We start from the raw sequence: 13253 nt of genomic DNA, 5'->3' as shown, positions 1-13253 counted from the left end.
TGCCTGCCTTTACTTTTTGAAAGTAATATGTGTATCAATTACTAATGTTTCACTTATTTTTGAAAGTCTTCCAATATCACACCAGAGGATGCAATTAGTTTCTGTGCAGTGCATAGATGTAAACATATTTAAGCCACATTTTGAAAAGTGCACTTACTTTAAGGCAAAATGGTACATATAATAAAATAAAAGCTTCCTCTGCAATAAAACAAGGACTGATATCCCGCACTTATGTGAAACCAAAGTTTGATACCTTCTTCCCTACTTCAAACAAAGGATCCCAAAGTAAAGTCTCTTTGAAATAGCAGTAGGGATCTCAGAAAACACAAATCCAGGAAAACAAGTGGCAGTAATACAGGCTGGGTATCTCTTACCTGAAGTTCTTGGGATGAGGAATATTTCAGATTTTGGAATTTTTCAAATTTTGAAATAATTTCATAGATTTAATCAGTTGAGCAGCCTTCACTTGAAAACTTGAAATTTGAAGTGCTCCAAAATCTGAAAGTTTTCAAGCACTGGTAATCCAAAAGTTTTGGGTTTCAGAGCACTTTGGATTTCAAGTTTTTGAATTAGAGATGCTGAATTTGTAGTAATTCTGAATGGGCTAACTATATAAGGAAGGTGATATGCTTTGAATATGTCCCTCTGAAATCCATACTAAAATTTAATCTCAATGCAAGAGTATTAAGAAGTGGAGTGTGAAGAAGGTGCTATGTTATGAGGGTTAGGTTATGAGATCATTGCTCTTACTTGTGGGCCAAAGGACAGAATTCAACACTTCTATTTTTTTTTCTGAAATATGAGGGTACACATCATTCATCCCTTTTGTCCTTCTGATTTTCTGTTTGTGAAAACATCACAAAAAATGCCCACACAGACAATAAATTTGCAGGTGCCATGATCTTGGATTTCCAAACACCAAGAATTGAGAGAAATACACTTTTCCTTAACCATAGTTTAGGACTATTTGTGAATTGGTGTTAAAAATCACTGAAGCAAAAATCAAAGAACATACTGTTTTCCGTTACAAGCCCCCAACATACAAACAGACACACACACACACACACACACACGTATTAGTGTGGGAAGTAAAAAAAAAAACACTTTGTATGTGGGAGGAAGTAATATATATTCAAAATATTACAAATTCTAAAGTTAGCTCTACAAGTCATCTCTTTAAGAAGTTTCTGTATCCCAGAAGTTTTTGAAATCCAAGGATTTCACCCCTGAAATGTTATCTATTTGGATTTCCAGGTTGACCGCAGAACTGCATAGAATCTTGGAATGTCCTTAAAGGCTCACTTATTGATCAGGAAACCGTAAAACCCGAGTCCTTCTGTTGAAATGGAAGAGGGAGACGGGCAGAAGAAACTATTCAAATTTCATCTTCTGAGCTGTTGCTTGTGGTCTCCACCACTTCCTCTGCCTCCCTGAACATTGTTCCCCTTTCATCTGTCATCAAATCCACTTCAGGCCCCTCACGACCACTCCTGCCTCCAAAGTCTTCTCTTCCTCCACCGTGGCCCCTAAAGCCACCCTTCACCATTAGGTTTGACCAGTCCAAGGTAACTTTGTTTCCACCAGTATCACCAACTTTCATGTTCTTTTTGGCAGCTTTGGAAACTCCCTCACTGTTGAAGTCTACAAAACCAAGCCTTTTGGAGGATCTGGTCTCCTGACCTGTGACTAACCTTGTATAAACAGAACAATCCAAGTGTTCTTACCATGTCTCCTCAGACAAACCTTTGACTAATAAGATCTTAGATGGTTGGATATTGCAGTGGATAACCCCTGAGGTGCTTGTAACTCCAGCTTGGCTGCTTCACCCTCAATTTCCAATTTAAATCTTCTTTATTATCTAATAAAGTTACACATCTTATAAATGTGTCTTTTAGGTTTGTCATTATGATTCTGTGGTGCTTTGATAAAAGTTGTCTTCTCAAATGCTTCTGAAGAGTTTCACCTGTTAGCACAGTAGGAGACATTGCTTAAACCCAGAGTTTTTGATTCACCACTCCAAGTACTAACTTTTCCACATCTATAGTCTTCATTTTGACCTTTCTCTCCAGTGTTGAACAGGGAAATGGATTGCCCATTGATCTCTGATCCATGGCTTTCTTTTAAGGTGTTCTCTGCATCAGCTTAGGTTTTCAATTCAATACAAGCATTTCCTTTCTCCTCTCCATCCTTCCAAACTAATCTGATATTGATGGAATCTTCAGACACTTCTTTTAATTAATCTTGAGTGACTTTGTATGGGTTACTTTTGGCCAAAGTGGTTTTTCATCTCAATCCTTGCTGTCTTTTTCTTTTGGTTTCTCCAGTTTTGTTTCGTTACCAAATACTTTTAACCTATTGAGTTCCAAAGCTTTTCCCAGTATGCAAGCAGATTCAAAATCCATAAAATTCCTAGTCATGCCAGTCCTGGCATCCACAGCAGCAAGATAATTTTTATCAAAACATCCCTGATACCAGTTTTTAATTCAGGAGCAGATTTGTTAGAATTCATGCTTCAACAAATAGATTCAACGTCATAGTTGGTTCTGTGGCTTCCACTTTCTGTTTCTTGTCTTCAGCAGCTGCTTTCTCTTTTATCATTTCCTTCTTTCAATTTCCAGATGTTTCTTTGATAGACTCTTCTTCCTCCTTTTCTTCATCGCCTACATACACCTCATTCACATCCTTGCTATCCTGTTCTTCATCCTCAGCCTCAGCAATACTAGGCTTTGCAGGAACAGCTTTTGCAGATTTCTTTATTTTGAGTGGTGTAATCTCCATTCTGCTTCTTCAGAATCACCTCTCCCCCCTCCTGCTCCTTCTCCTCATCCTCCTCGTCATCCTCATCCTTTGAGGCAGGGGCACCTTTTCTGCTTTCATCACTGCAAGCATAAGTTCATCCTCACCTCATCCTCATCCTCCCCACTGTTACCATCCTCTTCATCATGACTGTCCTTCTGGGCATTCCAACTGTACTTTACCTCCTTAGTTGGGGCAACATCACTGCACTGCTATCAGTGGTTTACCTAGCGTGGCTGCCTTCTTGGCAGATGTCACCACTGTTTTGCTGGTGTAACTGTCTTCATGGCCAGTGTGGCAGCTGCTTTTTTTGCCTGGGGTGATGACTGCTTTCTTAGCAGGTGTGGCAAGTATAGTTTTGGTTTTTTTTTTTTTATTATTAAGGAAACCAACACCTTCTTTGCTAGAATTGTAGAAACTTCTTACCTTTTATTCTGAGGCATAACAGTCTCTTCTCCATACCTTCTTCATCTTTTGACACTTCATCAACGTCACTATCCTCTTCTACATCCTTTGGGGGAAGAGTTGTTTTCTTGGACTCACCTTGATTTTTACCAGCCTTTGTGAGTTTCACCCTGATTTTGGCTTATGATGATGTGCTGAATGGTGCGGATGAGCCTGCAAGAGCCCAAACAATATTGAAGGAAGTTGCACATACTCAAATTGCCAGAGCACATACACCTGGATGCTAGCAATAGCTCGAGATGTATAGACATCTATTGTTTGTAAACTATCCAGTCTGTGGTAGTTTGTTATAGCAGCCTGAGTGATCTAGCACAGGAAGACTCAAAGGCAATACAGTTTGAGTTGATTTCTTTCTCCAGGAAAGACACTTGAGTTATGATCTATTTGCTAGTTAAAATATATCTTGGTTATGTTTGCATCAGTGTTTGCTGTTATAATGGACTCAGGAAGAGGATGAAAAAAATAAAGTTGGAAAAGATAAGTAAGAAGTGTCACTCAGTCTTCTCTCCCCAGTTCCTGAGAAGGCAGTGTACCAAGCCAGTATGTAAGAATAGACTTTTGGTTCCAAAATGCCAATGAATCTGTGGTTGAATTTCCAGTGAGGTCTTTTGTGATAGGTATAATGACTATTCATCAACTTATAGTTCTTTTTTTTTTTTTTTTGACAGGCAGAGTGGACAGTGAGAGAGAGAGACAGAGAGAAAGGTCTTCCCTTGCCGTTGGTTCACCCTCCAATGTCCACCGCAGCTGGCGCGCTGCAGCCGGCGCACAGCGCTGATCCAATGGCAGGAGCCAGGAGCTAGGTGCTTATCCTGGTCTCCCATGGGGTGCAGGGCCCAAGCACTTGGGCCATCCTCCACTGCATTCCCGGGCCACAGCAGAGAGCTGGCCTGGAAGAGGGGCAACCGGGACAGAATCTGGCGCCCCAACCGGGACTAGAACCCGGTATGCCGGCGCCGCTAGGCGGAGGATTAGCCTAGTGAGCTGTGGCGCCAGCCCTAACTTGTAGTTCTTTACATTGAGGAACATGGAAGATATGAATCTCTAGGCTTCTTTGAAGTTATGTTTAAGAATATGTCTTATTTTCACCAATTGATGATGAATAAAAGTGGCACATGTCACTTTTAGAAAGAAACATGCAATATCGGGTCCTTGACTCTCCATTACGTGTTTGCCTTTAAGTAGCAGCATTTATTGAGGTGAACCCTACAATGCCTGAATGTCTCTGAGTGACATTCAGGCATTGAACTCCTATGGCTGACCCATCAACAGCTTAAGCAAAATATAAGCCTTCAATCTCTGCATCCATTGAAATGGTTCAAAAAGTAAGATGCAGGGTGTTTTTGCCAAAACATAGTGAAGATTGTTTTGACTGAAAGGAGAGGAAAAACAATGGAGAGAGGGCACTACCTCACTGAACTAGTGTGAAGTGATATCGATTACTATAAATGACTGTGAAGTCATCTCAGAATAAAAATACAGGACAGAGAGCAGGGAGTGTTTTCTATGCCAGGATCCCTTAAATAAGGGATATTTGTGGCCTTAAGTCAGTGACTGTTTCTACCTCCCAAACCATATACCCTCCTTTGCAGCCCTTAGCCCTATCTCACCTTCCATCTTCTCTGGGACCATTAGCTCTCATTTTTTTTTTCTATAGACTAATATCAAATGCATAAAAATGTAAAAATTGAACTTTGTTTATTTCTCTACTCCTTTTATGGGGCACATCCCTGTTCCAAAAGACCAATCATATAATCCCTAGCTACTGCCTCTTCGTGAGTGCAGGGTTTAATGGAAGCAACCTGGAAAGAAAAAAATATATTGGTTTAAATTTTAAATTTTTATCCTATTACATATTTATGCAATTTCTTCATGTAAGCAAATATACACCCTTTCATAGCACTTATAATATACAAATACTTATTTTAAAAATAACTAATGGGGCCAGTACTGTGGTATAATGGGTAAAGCTGCCTCCTGCAGTGCCAGGCATCTCATACGGGTGCCGGTTCAAGTCCCAGAAGCTCCACTTACAATCCAGCTCTCTGCAATGGCCTGGGAAAGCAGTAGAAAATGACCCAAGTCCTTGGGCTCCTGCACCTGAGTAGAGACCCGGAGGAATCTCCTGGCTCCTGGCTTCAAATCAGCCCAGCTCCAGACATTGGGACTATTTGGGGAGTGAACCAGCAGGTGGAAAACCTCTCTTCTCTGCCTCTACCTCTTTATAATTCTGTCTTTCAAATAAATAAATAAATTTTAAAAAAACTAACAAAGCCAAAAATAAATCATGCAGAAATAAATTACGTAGGCCATATTTTTGGCCAAAAAAGATACAGAAAGTTAATTTTCTATTCTCAGTTTCTTAGTAATTTAAGAAGTATCAAATAACTGTTAGATTGCAGTCAGAAATCAACTGATTACAGACTTAAAAATCATAACAATGGAAAGTTCTATGTTGCAGCCAAAGCTATAACTATTTTAATAGAAATTTTCTCCCATCTTACTGTGGACATCCCAAGTGCCAATTGGACTTCAGTGTTTTCTTAAAGCTTTTATTTATTTGCTTCCTTCTTTAAGGATATTAGTCCTCATCTATACTTGTAGAAACTATAATTCTAAAAGCTACCTCCTGTGTTCATAAAAGGCTAAAATTAGAATATAACTTGGTTTTTCCATGCTGTTGTCTCCCAGCTGGCCAGGAACATGCCTTGTCACTCTGCTGCTCCCAACTGTAATTAGATAATATTGAAAAGCAAGTCTCTGTAATCCTGAATTTCCCAGAAGTAATCAAATTCTGTATTTTTATCAGATAAGTGAACAACCACTCAATAGTTCCCTCACATCCTCAGATTCTCTTTTAGAAAATGTTTTTCTGTATCTTTTATCAAAACAGAAACCATGGAATTACTAAGAAACCATTTCTTTCGGTGCAGAAGGCAGTTCCTGAGTTGACTCTGAATGAATGACTGTATTCAAACATAAATGTATTCCAAATTCTTTTTCAGCCATTGAATATTCTCAACCCATTGGGAATAGGAATGGTTTTTAGTAAAATGATCCAGGTTGATGTCAGTCAATAGTTGACCTTGACATATCCTTTCTGAAAGTGATTAACCTGTATAAAAATCCACCTTGAGGTTTGCCAGCTCAGTTTTCTCCACCCTCTACCAAGATATATTCTTGATTCTTTCAATCTGGTTCTTTTGTTTTTATTTATAGTTGGCAAATAACATTTTAGTTATTTATTGGCTGATTTATTATAACTTAATACAGTTACACATGGGTCAAGTCAGGGAAATCAGCAATTCCATGTCTTCAAATATTATCATTTGTATGTGTTGGGAAATGTCAAACACTTCTCCTTTAGTTGCTTTGAAATGTATAATGAATTATTGGAGGCTGTAGGTGCCCTGTTATGGGACTATATCACTTCAGTCCCTTCAGTGTGTTTTGCAACCCATTATTTACTTTCCCTCTATTTCTCCCACTACCTCTGCTTCTTAATCTCTAGTGACTTTCCTTCTGATCTCTATTTCCATGTGATCAACTTTTTCAGCTTCCACGAATGAATGAGAACATGTGGTATGTGTCTATCTGTACTGCTTTGTTTTACTTAACATGATATCCCATAGTTCACCTATGCTGCCATAATAGGATTTAATTGAATAATGTTATATTGTGCATAGCTGATTCATTTAGGTTTTTTTTTATTTTTTTGATTAATTAATTTATTAATTTATTTTTGCCAGGCAGAGTTAGACAGTGAGAGAGAGAGAGAGAGACAGAGAGAGAGGGATAGACAGTGAGAGAGAGACAAAGAGAAAGGTCTTCCTTCCTTTGGTTCACTCCCCTAATGGCCACTACAGCTGGCGCTGTGCCAATCCGAAGCCAGGAGCCGGGTACTTCCTCCCGGTCTCCCATGAGGGTGCAGGGACCCAAGCACTTGGGCCATCCTCCACTGCCCTCCCAGGCCACAGCACAGAGCTGGACTGGAAGAGGAGCAACCAGGACTAGTACCCGGTGCCCCAACTGGGACTAGAACCCCGGGTGCCGATGCCGCAGGTGGAGGGTTAGCCAAGTGAGCTAATAAATAAATCCACTCTTTGTTTTATTTATCTCTCTTGTTACATTTTAATTCTCTATTTCATATGTTCTGCTCCAGTACTTGCTATTTATTTCCTTCTACTAATTTTGATTGTAGTTTGTTTTGCTTTTCTAATTTTTGAGTTGAATTTTTAGGTTGCTTATTTTTAATTTTTCTTTTTTTTTCTAATTTTTAGTGTAGGAAATTATTGCTCTCAGCTTGTCTTCTTACAGTATTGCTGTATCCCATATATTTTTATGTCATGTTTCCATTTTCATTTGTTTTCAAGTATGAATTGACATTAGAAAACAGGCAGAGAGCTTCTTTAAGGAATGATGATGTTTATTTAGTAATAACAGAGCATTGCAGTGGCAATGGCAGAGTATGCATACCATAATGAACTATGGGCTTTGTCAAATGGGCTGCAATTTGGAGAATGAATGAGAGGATGGAAGATTCTCTCTCTCTCTCTCTCTCTTTCTCTTTCTCTTTCTCTCTCATACTTTCTCTCTCTCCCTCTCGGTCTTTCCCTCTGACTTTGTAATTCTGACTTATAAATAAATAAAATAAATCTTAAAAAAAGAAAAAAATTTGCAAAGCTGTGAAATTTCCACACTCTGTGTTCAGCAGTTCAAACATAAACTTAGAGAAAAACTGTTCTTTGATTCTATTCAAAACTGAGCTTTTACTGGGAATATGACAAGTCAGAAAAATTGAATGAGGAACTGGTGTAGGTTGACACAAAGCAGTTGAAGGGATGGGCAATGCAGTCTAAACTGGAAAGAGAAAGATGTCAAGTTAAATGGTTTCTTACAGATAGGGATGAACTACAAGGATTGAGGACTAAAGATCCTGAATGCTACTTAACAGTAGTGACTCAATGGGAGTGTTGGAGCTGGAGGGAGAGGCTGTTAGAAATAAAAAATACAGCACAAATAGTAATACACACTTGTTCTAACCATCCCTTGGCCTCTTAATCCATTCTCTTTTTATCATTCTGATATTTTTGTAAGAACTGAATCACAGCATCTGTAATAATGTGTGTGTATGTTTGAGAAAATGCAAAAATGTGTAAAGAACGTATGTCTAAAATATAAAAAAATAAAAATTCAATTAGAAATTTGGCACAGGATATGAGCAGAACTTCACTAAAGAGATAATTCATGTCACTAATAAATACAATAAGATACATTTAATATCATTATTAATTACTTATTCAAAATATAAAACCACAATGAGATATCACTACCTACTTAAAAATAACAAAAATAATGAAAATACCAAATGTTTGCAAGTATGGACAAAAAACTGATACATGAATATTTCTAATGGTAATTCAAATACACACACACACACACTCAAACCAACAAGGTCAACCTGACTTTTACACTTTGAAGGTATAGGTCATGGTGTCTGGAATAGGGTTTATTTGAATATTCAAAGAAGATGGGTTGGGGTGACTTTAGTACCACTTTTTCCCACACGTTTTCTGGAACTATAGTAAATGTCATTGCATCAGGTGCAATATGGGCATGGAGTTACTCTTCATGGTAATTTTATTATAAGAACATTATAATGACCAGCAACCATATTGAAGTGTATCAATGCATCTCAAGGAGCTAGCAAAACAACAGCAAACTAAATTCAAAATTAGTAGGAGAAAAGAAATAATTAAAATAAAAAAAACAAAATTGAAATGAAAAATTACAAAATATCAGCAAAGCTAAGAGTTGGCTTATTGAAAAAATAAACAAAATTGATAACTATTGGCCCAACTAACCAAAAAAATGAGGTAGTGACAGGATACATGAGTAACACAAAAAATCAGTAGCTTTTGTATACACAGACAATGCCACAGCTGAGAAAGAATGTCCAAGATCAATTCCATTCACAATAGCTGCCAAAAAAATTACATACCTTTGATAAATTTAACCAAGGACATCAAAGATCTCTACAAAAGGAATTATAAAACACTAAAAAAGAAATAGAAGAAGACATAAAAATGGAAAAATCTTCCATGTTCATAGATTAGAAGAATCAATATCATCAAAATGCCCATAGTACTGAAAGCAATTTACAGATTCAATGCAATACCAATCAAAATACCAAGGACATTATTCTCAGATATAGACAAGATGATGCTAAAAATAATATAGAAAAACAGGAGATCCCAAATAGCTAAAGCAATCTTCCATAACAAAACAAAGCAAGAGGCATAACAATACAAGATTTCAAGACATACTACAAGGCAGTTATTATAGAAACATCCTGGTACTGGTACAAAAGCAGATGGATAGATCAACAAAACAGAATAGAAACTCCAGAAATCAACCCATATATCTATAACCAACTTATGTTTGACAAAGAAGCTATAATTAAACTCTGGAGCAAGGACAGTCTCTTCAACAAATGGCACTGGGAGAACTGGATCTCTGCATGCAGAAGTATGAAGCAAGACCTTTACCTTACACCTTACACAAAAATCCACTCAAAATGGATCAAAGACCTAAATCTATGACCTGATACCATCAAAATTAGAAAACATTGCAGAGGGGCTGGTGCCATGGATCACTTGGTTAATCCTCCACCTGCGGTGCCAGCATCCCATATGGGTGCTGGGTTCTAGTCCTGGTTACTCTTCCAGTGTGGCCCAGGAAGGCAGTGGAGGATGGCCCAAGTGCTTGGGCCCCTGAACCTGCATGGAAGACCATGAAGAAGCACCTGGCTCCTGGCTTCGGATAGGCACAGTGCCAGCTGTGGCGGCCATATAGGGAGTGAACCAACAGAAGGAAGACCTTTCTCTCTCTTTCTCTCTCTCTCTCTCGCTGTCTATACTCTACCTGCCAAGTAAATAAAATAAAAAAATAAAACATTGTGGAAACTCTGCAACACATCGGCATAGGCAAAGACTTCTTGGGAAAGACCCCAGAGGCACAGGAAACCAAAGCCAAAATTGACAGATGGGCTTACATCAAATTGAGAAGCTTCTGTACTGCAAAAGAAACACTCCATAAAGTGAAGAGGCAGCTGACAGAATGAGAGATATCATTTGCAAACTATGCAACTGATACAGGACTAATAACCAGAATCTATAAAGAGCTCAAGAAATTCAACAACAACAAAACAAACAAGCCAGTTAAGAAAAGACTTAAACATTTTTCAAAAGAGGAAATCCAAATGGCCAATAGATGCATGAAAAATGCTGAAGATCACTAGCCATCAGGGAAATGCAAATCAAAACCACAATGGATTTTAACCTCACACCCATTAGAATGGCTTTCATACAGAAATCAACAAGTAACCAATGCAGGTGAGGATATGGTGTTGGCGGGGTGGGGGGGGGGAATATACCCAAATCAGCATATCAAAGAGTTATCTGTACCCCCATGCTTATTTCAGCTCAATTCACAACAGCTAAGATATGGAATCAACTCAAATGTCTGCCAACTAAAGACTGGATAAAGAAATTATGAGATATGTAAACCACAGAACACTACACGAGGTAAAAAAAACTATGAAATCCTGTTGATTGCAGCAAAATGGATGCAACTGAGAAACATTATACTTAGTGAAATAAGCCAGTCACCAAAGGACAAATACCTTATGTTCTCACTGATGTGTGGTAACTAGAGCACCTAAAAGGTATGAAATTGACACTTTGAGATGCCATGACTTTGAACAGCCCTTGTCTCAACTGTTAAGGAACAATTTTTTTTCATGCTATTTGTTGAACTCTTTACTAAGTATAAAGTTAACCTTATGAGTATAAAGTTAATTAAAAATAGATCTTAGTAAAAAATAAGAATGAGGGAGGAAGAAAAAGGGTGGGAGTATGAGTGACTGGGCAGGTAGGGTGGGAGAATCACCATGTTCCTCAGTTTTATTTTTGAAATGCATGAAATTTGTATACCTTAAATAAAGGTTGCTGGGGGAAAAATGCCTGCCACGATTGCTATATTTCTCTAAAGTTTAATTGAACTCTGCTTCAGGTATTTTGAAGTTCTTAGTATATATGCACACTGACTTTACTCAGTTATAATTATAAGATAGCTCTTTTGTTGGGTATATGGATATATAGATTTAAACTGATATTCATTTGAGCTTCCCTATGATTAATGTTTGCATTGTAATTTTTTCCATCCATTTTATAAATTTTATTTATTTGAAAGGCAGACAAACAAAGAGAAAGTGACAGAAAGAGATTTTCACATTCATTGACTCCTCAAGTACCAGTAACAGCCAGCGCCAGGCAGGGATGAAGCCAGTAGTCTGAAATGCAGTCTGGGTCTCCCACTATGTGTGGTAGGGATCCAAGTACTTAACCATTGTGTGCTGCTCTACAGATTGTGCATTAGCAGGATTCTGGATTCAAAAGCAGAGCAAAAGTAGAACCAAGCCCTCCAGTGTGGGATGGATATGTACCAAACCACCTCAACCCACTGTACCAAACTCTCTCCATTGTAACTTATTTGTATCTTTACAGTATTGGTAGTACATATTGTCTAGAGCTGTTTTCACATTAAACAACATAGTTGAGCACTTGTGATTGAAACCTGGGATATGCCTAGTAGGTTGTCCACTGATGACTAAATTGATGTGTCAACTTGGCTGACTCTGAGGCATAGTGTATGCAATATTTGGTGCTATGTCTCCCATATTTAAGACTCATGGTTCCAGAAACCAACGGGTGAAAATCAAAGGGTGACATCACTCCCTATTACCCCTAATGATTCATTGACAAAACTTGTTTCCTGTGCTTTTTGCTTTATGCTCTTCTTATCAAGAGACCTTAATCCCAAATGGAAAGGATGTTTCCAATAGGAGACACAACAATACATTTGTTGAACTGAATGTTAGGACTGCTATCCAGTCACGATAGTCTCCTCATATTCTAATTATACAGGCAAAGGGAGATGAGGTGATTGATCCTGCAAGCCAAGGAGAAGGTATACTGCTGGTCTACTAAGAAGGTAAGAAGGGGTAAGAATGCAATCCAGGAGATTCCTTTAGTATCTCTTAGTCTCACCTTATTCTATGATTAACTTACTGGGGAACCAAAACAACCTAATTCAGAATGGACTACTTATGTTTCTGACCATTTACAAATGAAGGTTTGGGTCACCCTACCAGGAAAGTACCACAATAATTAGATGTATTTGCTGAACACACATACACACACACACACACACAATACAGAATAGATAGTAGAAAAATATAACAGTACACTGAGAACTTCATCAAAAATAGAATTAACAAATCAATTTATCTCACTATATTTTTTAGACCATAAATATAAGAAGTCTTCTAAAAGTTAAAGAAAATTATATTATGAAATAGCTAAATTATCCACGTCCCATATCTAGTATTTTTTTTAATTTTAAGTAACTGTTTTGGTTTTTTTACTTTTATTTAATAAATATAAATTTCCAAAGTACAACTTTTGGATTACAGTGGCTTTTTCCCGCCATAGCCTCCCTCCCACCCACAACCACCCACATCCCATATCAAAATAACTTCTGAGTCCTGGCTTTGGCTCCTGATTCTGTTGTGTGCAATAGTGCCCCCAGCTGGGCGTATTCCAAGTTCTTTCAGACATAAAGGTGCCCAGGAAACCAGAATTTATTTAAAGCAAAGGAAAAGTGCACTCTCAAGAATTAAGTACAGACAAGCTCAAGAGAGAAAAGTGAACAAAAGGCCCAGAAACATACAGAAACCAACTCAGGTCAAGCTGCCCTCTTCTACTTTTGGAGACATAGGATGTGGTGTCTTGAACAAGAATTAATTGAATATTTAAAGAGAGAAGGACTTGGGGTACAGCTTCAGTACCTTCTATTTCCAGGCCTTTTTTGGAAATATAATAAGAGTCACTGCATCAGGTGGTACATTATGGGAGTAGAGAGTTGCCCTT

The 13253-nt window shown here is 38.0% G+C and overlaps 1 pseudogene; it reads right to left on the bottom strand.

Annotated features, from left to right (window-relative positions):
* Nucleotides 1-1375: 1375 nt before the first annotated feature.
* Nucleotides 1376-13253, bottom strand: part of LOC100341947 (nucleolin-like) — a 184632-nt pseudogene continuing 172754 nt past the window's right edge.

The sequence above is a fragment of the Oryctolagus cuniculus genome, chromosome 14 (assembly GCF_051225735.1).
Source record: "Oryctolagus cuniculus isolate XC-2025 breed Fujian yellow rabbit chromosome 14, ASM5122573v1, whole genome shotgun sequence".
NCBI lineage: Eukaryota > Metazoa > Chordata > Mammalia > Lagomorpha > Leporidae > Oryctolagus > Oryctolagus cuniculus.
This window is presented reverse-complemented; position numbering and strand designations above follow the sequence as displayed.